This window comes from Chiloscyllium plagiosum, unplaced genomic scaffold, assembly GCF_037043375.1.
Source record: "Chiloscyllium plagiosum isolate Xiang-an unplaced genomic scaffold, Cpla_swu_hap1 HiC_scaffold_9, whole genome shotgun sequence".
NCBI classification, from domain to species: domain Eukaryota; kingdom Metazoa; phylum Chordata; class Chondrichthyes; order Orectolobiformes; family Hemiscylliidae; genus Chiloscyllium; species Chiloscyllium plagiosum.
The window spans coordinates 63,098,410-63,110,821 of NW_028270147.1; the positions used below are offsets into that span (position 1 = coordinate 63,098,410).

General features: G+C 43.0%; 1 protein-coding gene across 3 annotated transcripts in view; it reads right to left on the bottom strand.

Moving 5' to 3' along the window:
• ror1 (receptor tyrosine kinase-like orphan receptor 1) overlaps positions 1-12,412 on the bottom strand; it is a 306,261-nt gene that overhangs the window by 213,493 nt on the left and 80,356 nt on the right. The gene's annotated exons all lie outside the window — the stretch shown is intronic.

Here is a 12,412-nt window from a genome sequence, read left to right on the forward strand (position 1 = left end):
ACTTGATCAGGTGTATCTGAGAACTCTGTGGGAAGCTAGAGAAGTGATTGCTGAGATATTTGTATCATCGATAGTCACAGGTGAGACTGTAGGTTGGCAAACGTGGTGCCACTGTTTAAGAAGGGCGGTAAAGACAAGCCAGGGAACTATAGACCGGTGAGCCTGACCTCAGTAGTGGGCAAGTTTTTGGAGGAAATCCTGAGGGACAGGATGTACATATATTTGGAAAGACAAGGACTGATTAGGGAGAGTCAACATGGCTTTGTGCATGGGAAATCATGTCTCACAAACTTGATTGAGTTTTTTGAAGAAGTAACAAAGAAGATTGATGAGGGCAGAGCAGTAGATATGATCTATATGGACTTCAGTAAGGCATTCGACAAGGTTCCCCATGGGAGACTGATTAGCAAGGTTAGATCTCATGGAATACAGGGAGAACTAGCCATTTGGATACAGAACTGGCTCAAAGGTAAAAGACAGAGGGTGGTGGTGGAGGGTTGTTTTCAGACTAGAGGCCTGTGACCAGTGGAGTGCCACAAGGATCGGTGTTGGGCCCTCTACTTTTTGTCATTTACATAAATGATTTGGATACGAGCATAAGAGGTACAGTTAGTAAGTTGGCAGATGACACCAAAATTGGAGGTGTAGTGGACAGCGAAGAGGGTTACCTCAGATTACAACAGGATCTGGACCAGATGGGCCAGTGGGCTGAGAAGTGGCAGATGGAGTTTAATTCAGATAAATGCGAGGTGCTGCATTTTGGGAAAGCAAATCTTAGCAGGACTTATACGCTTAATGGTAAGGTCCTAGGGAATGTTGCTGAACAAAGAGACCTTGGAGTGCAGGTTCATAGCTCCTTGAAAGTGGAGTTGCAGTTAGATAGGATAGCGAAGAAGACGTTTGGTATGCTTTTCTATATTGGTCAGAGTGCTGCGTACAGGAGATTGGAGGCCATGTTGTGGCTGTGCAGGACATTGGTTAGGCCACTGTTGGAATATTGCATGCAATTCTGGTCTCCTTCCTATCGGAAAGATGTTGTGAAACCTAAAAGGGTTCAGAAAAGATTTACAAGGATGTTGCCAGGGTTGGAGGATTTGAGCTATAGGGAGAGGTTGTACAGGCTGGGGCTATTTTCCCTGGAGCGTCGGAGGCTGGGGGGTGACCTTATAGAGGTTTACAAAATTATGAGGGGCATGGATAGGATAAATAGACTAAGTATTTTCCCTGGGGTCGGGGAGTCCAGAACTAGAGGGCACAGGTTTAGGGTGAGAGGGAAAAGATATAAAAGAGACCTAAGGGGCAACATTTTTACGCAGAGGGTGGTACGTGTATGGAATGAGCTGCCGGAGGATGTGGTGGAGGATGGTACAATTGCAACATTTAAGAGGCATTTGGATGAGTGTATGAACAGGAAGGGTTTGGAGGGATATGGGCCGGGTGCTGGCAGGTGGGACTAGATTGGGTTGGGATATCTGGTCGGCATGGACAGGTTGGAGCGAAGGGTCTGTTTTCATGCTGTACATCTCTATGACCCTATGCCTCTATGAGCGAATGGGTTTGACCATAGCTGGTAATTCTGAAATTCAGAGACAAAATTCTAACAGCATTTAGGGATCACTGAATGTCGGTCAAGAACCTAACATAGTCCCCATACATTTCAATGGAAACCGAAAATTTTATGCTCTCATGCCATATGTGTATCATCAGTATTCAGGTACCAACAGAGACATTAATGTCTCCAACTCTCCCAGAAAGGCCTTGGTAAAGGTGGATTAGGCTCTCGTAGATTATTACTTCAGGTGGATAAAATTTTCCAGACTTTCATGTGGCCTCGGCCGAGTCAGTGATTAAAATGCTAGCAAGAATTTGTGCTGAGCAGTTTCGCAGATAAGATGGCTTCAGACAATAGTCAGCCATTTGTGAATGAAATGTTTAAACAGTTCATGGCAAAGGCAGATATCAACCAGGACAGAAATTCCTCACTTCAACCACAGGCAAATGGAAAAGTATAGAAAGTGCTCAAAGTCATCAAGTCACTCTTGACAAAAGCACAGATTGTGAGTTATTAAGTCACAGTTATAATCACAGTCATAGAGTCATCCCCCCAATTTGTGTACTGAATATTCACTGGCAGAGTTACTCCTGGGTTGAAGGTTAAAGATAGAAATTCACTTATTGAAGCGCAACCTCAGTCTAAATGCAATGTCTCAAAATCATGGTGAAGTCAGATACTGTAAATAGGAAAAGACCCACTGACGAAAGCAGATACTGTACAATTACAGACACAGAGCAAAAACATGGTCAAGTCTGATGTCAGGTCAGAAGGTTTGGATATGGCACAAACAGAGGGCATGGTACTCAGAAGAGCAGAACAGCTGCAGTTTACACTGTTCACAGGCCTGAAGGAACGTGCAGCAGGATCAAAGCAGCTTCGGTCCTACTTGATCCAAGAAGAAACAGCAAGAATAATTTGTGCAGAATATTGGAGAAGGACAGTAGAATGACATGGCAGCAGGTTTCTAGAAATGGTGGACAATCATTACCCTTATACAGTAATCATGTGAACGAGATCGGAGCAAGCAATCAGGGTTCCACAAAGACAGAGGTTCTGGCAGTCAGACTTGTTGATGATGTAAAATAGATAAAAACCGTTGTTGAACCTATATAAAGAAAGAAACAGCAAGAAACTTGGGCAGAGATGTAGGATAATGGGGAATGATTTAATGATGGTGGATCTTTGACATCAACAATCACATGTTTTTGAGATGCTAAGAGGAGAAGAATGGAAGAATTTACGAGAGAACTGTAATCAGCTCTTAAGTAAAGAGCTTACAAAACCCACTGGCAATCAGGAAAGAGTTATTCTTAGATAAAGTACAGATAGGAAATTCAAAAGTAGGAAGAGTCTAGCTAGACAGGGCAGATTCAAGAGTACAGCACAGATTCCCTACTGTCAGGCTCATAGTCGGCAGAAGCCATGAAGATAAAATAATGCAGACTTAAGTTCACAGAAGTAGCACAATCCATAGATATAGCAATATTAGCACAAAGCACTCCGGACTCTTGTCCAGTAACATTCCACAACTCACTTTGGTGATTACCATAGATACATTTAAGATGAAGCCAGATAATTACATGCGGGAGAAAGGAATTGAAGAAGTTATTGTTAGGGTGAAATTAAATAAGGTAGAAAAGACTTTGTGGGACATGAACACCAAAGACCTACTGGTCTAAATTATCTATGCCTTTGCTGTAAAATATTACATGGTTTATGTAAGATAAATGACCTTTTCATTTATGTTTTCCTCAGTTGCTAAAGCTTTATCAATCGGACCCTTTTCCCAAGCATAATTATTTTAAGCAACAGACAAAACATGAAAATGTGGTCCGATAAATAAGGTTATGCATTTCAATTCATGAGTAGTTATAAGAGACATCGAATGTAACTGTCAATAGGAGAGAGGCTGAAAATCTGTCTCAATTCAACAGCAGGAACTCAGAGACAGAAAAGCGAACAGTACCTTTTATCTGGGGGAAAAAAGCATAATACTTCACAGTCTGAGGGCTTGATAAAACAAGAGTCGGGGATTGTATGAATATCCAGCTCTCTTACATTCTAACATTTTATGCACACATTATGCACATTGTTTTCCCCCAATTACTTAAGCTTCAGTGAAGTCCCATGATATTTAGGAAGACACAAAGTGGAAAACATTTCACAAAGTAAAACATTTAAGCAATTTATCCAGAACTCTTTTTGACGATTCTAATTATACAAGGTTCCAGTATAAATGTGGTCTTGGCTCTGCTAGCATGTCCCCATTTAGTTATTTACTTCATTTGTTAAGTCTGAATTTTTTATAATGACAAAATGAAAAGCCCAGCTCTATCTCCGATGATTCTGTTTTTCTGAAAGATGTAACTGAGTATGACACTCAAGTCAACAATGCTTTTAAATTGGCTCGGAGCTGGGACTATATGCTAATGACTTCACTCTATCACCCCTCTACAATTAAATAGAAGCAATTGAATCATTTAGTACTGAAAAGGATTAACTTATTTAACCTTTTATAATCATCAAGGCCATAACAAAAGCTATAGCAGGTTACATTATGGAACAAATATTAGCACCAGAGGTCATGAGGCAGCTAACTAACTTCGCAACAGTGGCTTATCTATGCATATGAAGATCAACATTTCCGAAATTCATCGCCTTCTTCCACACCATCCAGAAATAAAGCAGGGGGAAGGAATAAGCCACTCCAAACAATAGAAAGCAATATATCCATGAGATGTGCTTTGTTCACTGAAGCTAGGACATTGACTCATTGAGCAGGAATCCCAATAGACAAGCAGGCTTTGTATAGCCCGTTGAAAAGAGTCCAGCTGAACTGCCTGCCTTGCTCAAGATGAGAAAAGATTGGCCATTTTGCTGGGCCAGTGTTTGTTTTTAACATCATTTGTTGCTACATCAAGCACTCTCTCTTTACGATGTCCAAGAATGCATTTGTACAAGTGCCAGACGTCTGAGCGCGAGCACTCGATACAAAAGGTCAAAGACAGCAACTTGGAGAATGGCAAATGGAGTAATGGTTAAGAAAAGAGTTAATAAAGCAAAATAAGCCCTCCACACGCCGACAATAAAACATATTTGGCTCTGTGCTCTCAGCTGTACAACAGCAAAGCAGACCATTATTGGAGCCACTCGAAAAAACTTAATTGCAACCTGTCTCACGGTGTACAGTGCAAGAATATTTATTCATGTGCAAACTCATATTCTTTCATCATATTAATCAATATGTTTGTTCCACTTTAGCTTCTGCCAGTTAATGATCAGGCACATCAAAACTCTACATGTGGTGAGAGTATCAGATGTGAGAGGAGAACCTGATGTTCTCATTAAGCGTTTTGCACTCTGTTTGTTTCATTTGCTAAAGAACAAGGAAAGGCTGCAGAGGCAGGACGAACCTACAACAGAGCTGGAGAGAGGCCCCAACAAAATTCTGGGCCTTCAGCTCGCAGCTTTTTTTTAACTCTTGGCAGAAAATGAAAATGAGATATTTTCATGTCGCATTTCCAATGCACTATGTCACAGCCAGGCAGTGAGAGTTAGGGAACTATTCCCTATTCTCCACACCTCTTCATTCTCTGCCATGTTTCACTGGAGTGTTTGAAATACTTTTGTGTAATGAACACAAAACAGGCTTTTGGTAAAGTCAGAAGAAAAATGACATATTTATTCACATGGCAGCCCAGCTTTTAAATGCAATAAACACACCTCCTCACGCACACACACAGGTGAAGATGGATGCCACAGAAAAAGCAGGCAGTTTGACTAGCGACTGAACAACAGAAACAATCCACCTGGTTAAATTGTCCTTTAAGATTCGTGAGGTGCAGACCCAGGTGAGTTCCCTCGTTCTTCTTTAGAAAAGAATGGAAGTTTGGATTTCTGGACATGGCTACAGCCGAGTTTTACTACAGGCTAACCAGCACAAATGAAAACTACTAGATCGCCCTCATAATTCCCAAACTGACTATCGGAAGGGAAAAGGTTGAGATTCTGAAATTACAGAGAGATAGGCAGAAATTTAAAAAGGAGGTCCTCAAGGATAGTAATATCTGGATTACTCCCAGTGCCACAAGCTAGTGAGGGCAGGAATAGGAGGATAGAGCAGATGAATGCATGGCTAAGGAGCTGGTGTATGGGAGAAGGATTCACATTTTTCGATCATTGGAATCTGTTTTGGGGTAGAAGTGACCTGTACAAGAAAGACGGATTGCACCTAAATTGGAAAGGGACTAATATACTGGCAGGGAAATTTGCTAGAACTGCTTGGGAGGATTTAAACTCCTAAGGTGGGGGGGTGGGACCCAGGGAGATAGTGAGGAAAGAGATCGATCTGAGACTGGTACAGTTGAGAACAGAAGTGAATCAAACAGTCAGGGCAGGCAGGGACAAGGTAGGACTAATAAATTAAACTGCATTTATTTCAATGCAAGGGGCCTAACAGGGAAGGCAGATAAACTCAGAGCATGGTTAGGAACATGGGACTGGGATATCATAGCAATTACAGAAACATGGCTCAGGCTTAATGTTCCAGGATACAAATGCTACAGGAAGAATAGAAAGGGAGGCAAGAGAGGAGGGGGAGTGGCATTTTTGATATGAGATAGCATTACAGCTGTGCTGAGGGTGGATACTCCTGGAAATATATCTAGGGAAGTTATCTGGGTGGAACTGAGAAATAAGAAAGGGATGATCACCTTATTGGGATTGTATTATAGACCCCCTAATAGTCAGAGTGAAATTGAGAAACAAACTTGTAAGGAGATCTCAGCTATCTGGGAGAATAATAGGGTAGTTATGGTAGGAGATTTTAACTTTCCAAACATCGACTGGGACTGCCATAGTGCTAAAGGTTTAGATGGAGAGGAATTTCTTAAGTGTGTACAAGACAATTTTCAGATTCAGTATGTGGATGTACCTACTGGAGAAGGTGCAAAACTTGACCGACTCTTGGGAAATAAGGCAGGGCATGTGACTGAGGTGTCAGTGGGGGAGCACTTTGGGGCCAGCGACCATAATTCTATTCGTTTTAAAATAGTGATGGAAAAGGATAGACCAGATCTAAAACTTGAAGTTCTAAATTGGAGAAAGGCCAATGTTGATGTTATTAGGCAAGAACTTTCAAAAGCTGATTGGAGGCAGATATTCACAGGTAAAGGGATGACTGGAAAACGGGAAGCCTTCAGAAATGAGATAACGAGAATCCAGAGAAAGTATATTCCTGTCAGGGTGAAAGGGAAGGCTGGTACGTATAGGGAATGCTGGATAACTAAAGAAATTGAGGGTTTGGTGAAGAAAAAGAAGGAAGCATGTGTCAGGTATAGACAGGATAGATCGAGTGAATTCGTAGAAGAGTATAAAGAAAGTAGGAGTATACTTAAGAGGGAAATCAGGAGGGCAAAAAGGGGACATGAGATAACGTTGGCAAATAGAATTAAGGAGAATCCAAAGGGTTTTTACAAATACATAAAGGAGAAAAGGGTAACTGGGGAGAGAATAGGGCCCCTCAAAGATCAGCAAGGCGGCCTTTGTGTGGAGCCACAGAAAATGGGGGAGATACTAAATGAATATTTTGCATCAGTATTTACTGTGGAAAAGAATATGGAAGATGTAGATTGTAGGGAAATAGATGGTGACATCTTGCAAAATGTCCAGATTACAGAGGAGGAAGTGCTGGATGTCTTGAAATGGTTAAAGGTGGATAAATCCCCAGGACCAGATCAGTGTAACCGAGACCTTTGTGGGAAGCTAGAGAAGTGATTGCTGGGCCTCTTGCTGAGATATTTGTATCATCAATATCACAGGTGAAGTGCCAGAAGACTGGAGGTTGGCAAACGTGGTGCCACTGTTTAAGAAGGGTGGTAAGGACAAGCCAGGGAACTATAGATCGGTGAGCCTGACCTCAGTGGTGGGCAAGTTGTTGGAGGGAATCCTGAGGGACAGGATGTACATATATTTGGAAAGGCAAGGACTGATTAGGGATAGTCAACATGGCTTTGTGCATGGGAAATCATGTCTCACAAACTTGATTGAGTTTTTTGAAGAAGTAACAAAGAAGACTGATGAGGGCAGAGCAGTAGATGTGATCTATATGGACTTCAGTAAGGCATTCGACAAGGTTCCCCATGGGAGACTGGTTAGCAAGGTTAGATCTCATGGAATACAGGGAGAAATAGCCATTTGGATACAGAACTGGCGCAAAGGTAGAAGACAGAAGGTGGTGGTGGAGGGTTGTTTTTCAGACTGGAGACCTGTGACCAGTGGAGTGCCACAAGGATCGGTGCTGGGCCCTCTACTTTTTGTCATTTACATAAATGATTTGGATGCGAGCGTAAGAGGTACAGTCAGTAAGTCTGCAGGTGACACCAAAATTGGAGGTGTAGTGGACAGCGAAGAGGGTTACCTCAGATTACAACAGGATGTGGACCAGATGGGCCAATGGGCTGAGAAGTGGCAGATGGAGTTTAATTCAGATAAATGCGGGGTGCTGCATTTTGGGAAAGCAAATCTTAGCAGAACTTATACACTTAATGGTAATGTGCTAGGGAGTGTTGCTGAACAAAGAGACCTTGGAGTGCACGTTCATAGCTCCTTGAAAGTAGAGTCGCAGGTAGATAGGATAGTGAAGAAGGCGTTTGGTATGCTTTCCTTTATTGGTCAGAGTATTGAGTACAGGAGTTGGGACATCACATTGCGGCTGTACAGGACATTGGTTAGGCCACTGTTGGAATATTGCGTGCAATTCTGGTCTCCTTCCTATTGGAAAGATGTTGTGAAACTTGAAAGGGTTCAGAAAAGATTTACAAGGATGTTGCCAGGTTTGGAGGATTTGAGCTATAGGGAGAGGCTGAACAGGCTGGGGCTGTTTTCCCTGGAGTGTCGGAGGCTGAGGGGTTGACCTTATAGAGGTTTACAAAATTATGAGGGGCATAGAAATGATAAATAGACAATGTCTTTTCCCTGGGGTCGGGGAGTCCAGAACTAGAGGGCATAGATTTAGGGTGAGAGGGGAAAGATATAAAAGAGACCTAAGGCGCAACGTTTTCACGCAGAATGTGGTACATGTATGGAATGAGCTGCCAGAGGATGTGGTGGAGGCTGGTACAATTGCAACATTTAAGAGGCATTTGGATGGGTATATGAATAGGAAGGGTTTGGAGGGATATGGGCTGGGTGCTGGCAGGTGGGACTGGATTGAGTTGGGATATCTGGTCGGCATGGACAGGTTGGACCAAAGGGTCTGTTTCCGTGCTGTACATCTCTATGACTCTATGACTGGTTGTTAGGCAGGGTCTGTTAGTCTGGCCATAGGAATGGTCCCAGTTGGATTTGAGACAAATACTTCCTTCCTGACTCAGGGCAATAGGATTCATTGTCTTTTGTCAGCTTTGGTCACACGACCAATGCTTCTATTGCCCACCCACAATGATTTGAAGTAAGAAGCCATCGCTATACAATGCACAATGAATGGTGACTTCCTGTACCTCCTTGGATGCTGCCTGACCTGCTGCGCTTTTCCAGCAACACATTTTCACCTCACTATGATTTGACTAGTTCCTTTACAGCTCCCATTGCTATGGTTTATGTTTGGTGACAATAAGTGGAGGAACTTTTGAGTTTTCAAATCCACCAATAATAGACAGTGTGGTTACCACAGATCTTTTGGTCTTCTCATGTCCATTTCCAGATTGGCATCCCAGCCACGATCATTTAGAGCTGCTAAGAATGTTCCAGAAAATGTTCGGACATGAATTAACCCTTTGTCTATGCAGAAATCACAGATGTTCACCCAACCCTTAGCAGCCATCTTGGGTTGAGGCAAATTGTCCATTGTCACATCACTCTTATTTTTGAACAGTTCAGTCCTGAAGAAAGGTCACTGGACATGAAATGTTAACGCTGATTTCTCTCCACAAATGCAGTCAGACCTGCTGAGTTTTTCCAGCAATCTCTGTTTTTGATTCCGAACTTATATGCAGATACTATTCTTACCACTACTTCCAGATAGATATGTTTCATCTGCCGGAGAACTGAAATAAATTACTGACTCCCAGCAACCTTATCAGCAGTAGGCAAATAGCAACCATGGATGAAGTCAGAGCTAATTCAAGCATAAAACGATCATACCTTTCAGTTTGTGAGGGATGCCTCACAGATTTATGAAAACAAAATTTGCTAACATTAATAACTCTGTTTATATTTCTTCGTGTTTGGACCTCCTGTAGTCCAATTGTGTTTGAAGAAAGATCAAGCGGAAAAACTCATCTCCCCTCCCCTCCACATCTTCCCTGTGATTGTTCATAAAGTTGATTGTTATTTTCAGCTTAGCCTGTCAGACCACTAAACTTCACTGGCCAAGCCACTCTTTTCATTACATTACACCATTTTGTCTGAGGAAATTGAATTTCTCCAATTTGTGGAGTCAGAATATACTTTGTTTACTTTGTTGCCACAATATTTGTAATGCTAAAAGCAGTTAAACAACTCAGTCTAGTGGAAATAAAGAAAAGCCTTTATGAATATGATGCATTTGGCACAAGTTTTAGATTTATTTTATGCACTCGTGCGCATTGCTGGCTAGCCAACATTTACTGCCTGTCCATAGTTGCCCTTCAGAAGGTAGTGGCGAGCTGTCTCTTGGACTGCTGCAGACCACATGCTATAGGTAGACCTACAATGCACTTGAGGAGGGAATTCCAGGATTTTGAATCAGCGACAATGAAGGAGTTGTGATATATTTCCAAGTTGAAGAGTGTGCTGCTGGAAAAGCACAGCCAGTCAGGCAGCATCCAAGGAGCAACAGAATCAACGCTTCAAGCATAAGCTCTTCATTATTCCAGCATCTGCAGTGCTCACTTTCTACCTCATACATATCTAAGTCAGGATGGTGAGTGGTTTGGAGGGGAACTTGCAGCTGGTGGTGTTCCCATGCATCTGCTGTTCTTGTCCTTCTAGATGGAGGTGGTCGTGGCTTGGAAAGGTTTCTCTGTCATAATGTTATAGTCATTTTTTAAAAAATAACATGATGACATGAGCACAGATGCAGCAGCTAAAAGGTCTCCTTCTGTGCTGTGACCATTCTGTGCTTCTATGATGTAAACTCATTTGGTTTGAAGAGCCTGCTCTAAGCTAATATTGTTTTGTACCCTTGCCCGTTAGCTCCCCAGCAACCTAGCCTTCTCTATTTCCCAACCCTGGCTATGTCACCCCACCACAGTGCCTGCACCAATGAGAGAAGTTATACATGATGATTTAAAAAAAAGTAAAATTAAGACAAAGTTCATCACACTTCACTTAATGGCTCCTGGGTTCATGGAAAGCTGATTAAGGAACGATGGGATACTCCTAAGAAGCAGCTGGGAAGAGACGGCCAAGCCAGGCTGCTGGAATACTGGGCCAGAAACTCTGCCAAAGAAGACCGCCATTCCTGGATAAGACCACCAAGCCGGGCTGCTGGAACACCTGAACGGCGAAGACAAAGACTACCTCCAAATGGGAATGAGACCTCCACACCGGGACAGGACCGCCACAACAGGAACCCGCCACACCGGGAGACTGCCACACCGAGAGACTGCCACACCGGGAGACTGCCACACCGGGAGACTGCCACACCAGGAGACTGCCACACCCGGGACACTGCTAAACCTGGGACACTACCGGCAGACTGGTACACTTGGAGACAGGCACACCGAGAGACTGCCACACCGAGAGACTGCCACACCGGAAGACACCATGCCAGTCAGAGACTTCCTTTCCCTTCCTTCAGCTGCAGACCTGCAGCCTCGGCCTAGCCTATGAATCCGCGTTGGGGGAATGCCTATTGAGTGTCAGTGGTGGAGAGAACGTGCTCGTGAATGTGGTGCTAATCAAGCGGGGGCTGCTTTGTCCTGGATAGCGTCACACATCTTAAGTGTTGCTGGAGGTGTACCCATCTAGGCGTGTGGGAGTATTCCATCACACTCCTGACTTGTGCCTTGTAGATTGTGGACAGGTTTTGGGGAGTCAGGAGGTGAGTTACTCACTGCAGTATTCCTAACTCCTGAGCTGCTCTTGTTGACAGCGTGTTTATGTGGTGAATTCAGTTCAGTTTCTGGTCCATGCTTACCCCCAAAATGTTGATAATAGGGTCAAACAAGGCAGGTCAGTCAGATAAGACCATATTTATTCTTATCAAACTGGTCCCATCTCGATCTGAATGACATTTTTGATTTACTAACCTTTCTCGCAGAACAACAAGGACCTTTTATGTGATTCTAATAACTTTTTCAGACCATGGCAAAACCAGAACAGATTACCATCCGTTCAAACATTGCTGCATTGTCAGGACTTCTGTGTTCCTGGCACGCCAGAAATTCTTGATTACAAACAGCAAGCAGCATAAACGAATAAAGATGGTGATGAAAATGTGTGTTAATATAAGCTTGAAACAAAGATACTCTTCGACAATTTAAGGGGACTGGTGATGAGCTGAATTTAAAACAAAAAGGTCATTTGGGACTGGAGTTGGAATGCAGCACAGGCTAAAACAAATGGACGTCTCTCTCCTGCCTGCAGTGTCCTACAGGAAATAAATCTGGAGCAGGCTCAACCCAACTCTGAGTAAATGTTATTTCACTGCACAAAACTTCCCACAGTTATGCACTAAATTGGCAAACTCTGCAAGGCTCTCACTGATCACTAAAATGGTGCAGGAAAAGGGAAAAAAAAGCATCCCACTGATTCGGTCCAGGATTATTCTTCTCCAGATATAAAGTCCAGCACTTGCTCAGCTGTCAGTCTTGGCTCAAAGGCTGCACTCTTTTCTCTGCTCTCAGATGATAACTGGTTCAAGGAGCTTCAGAA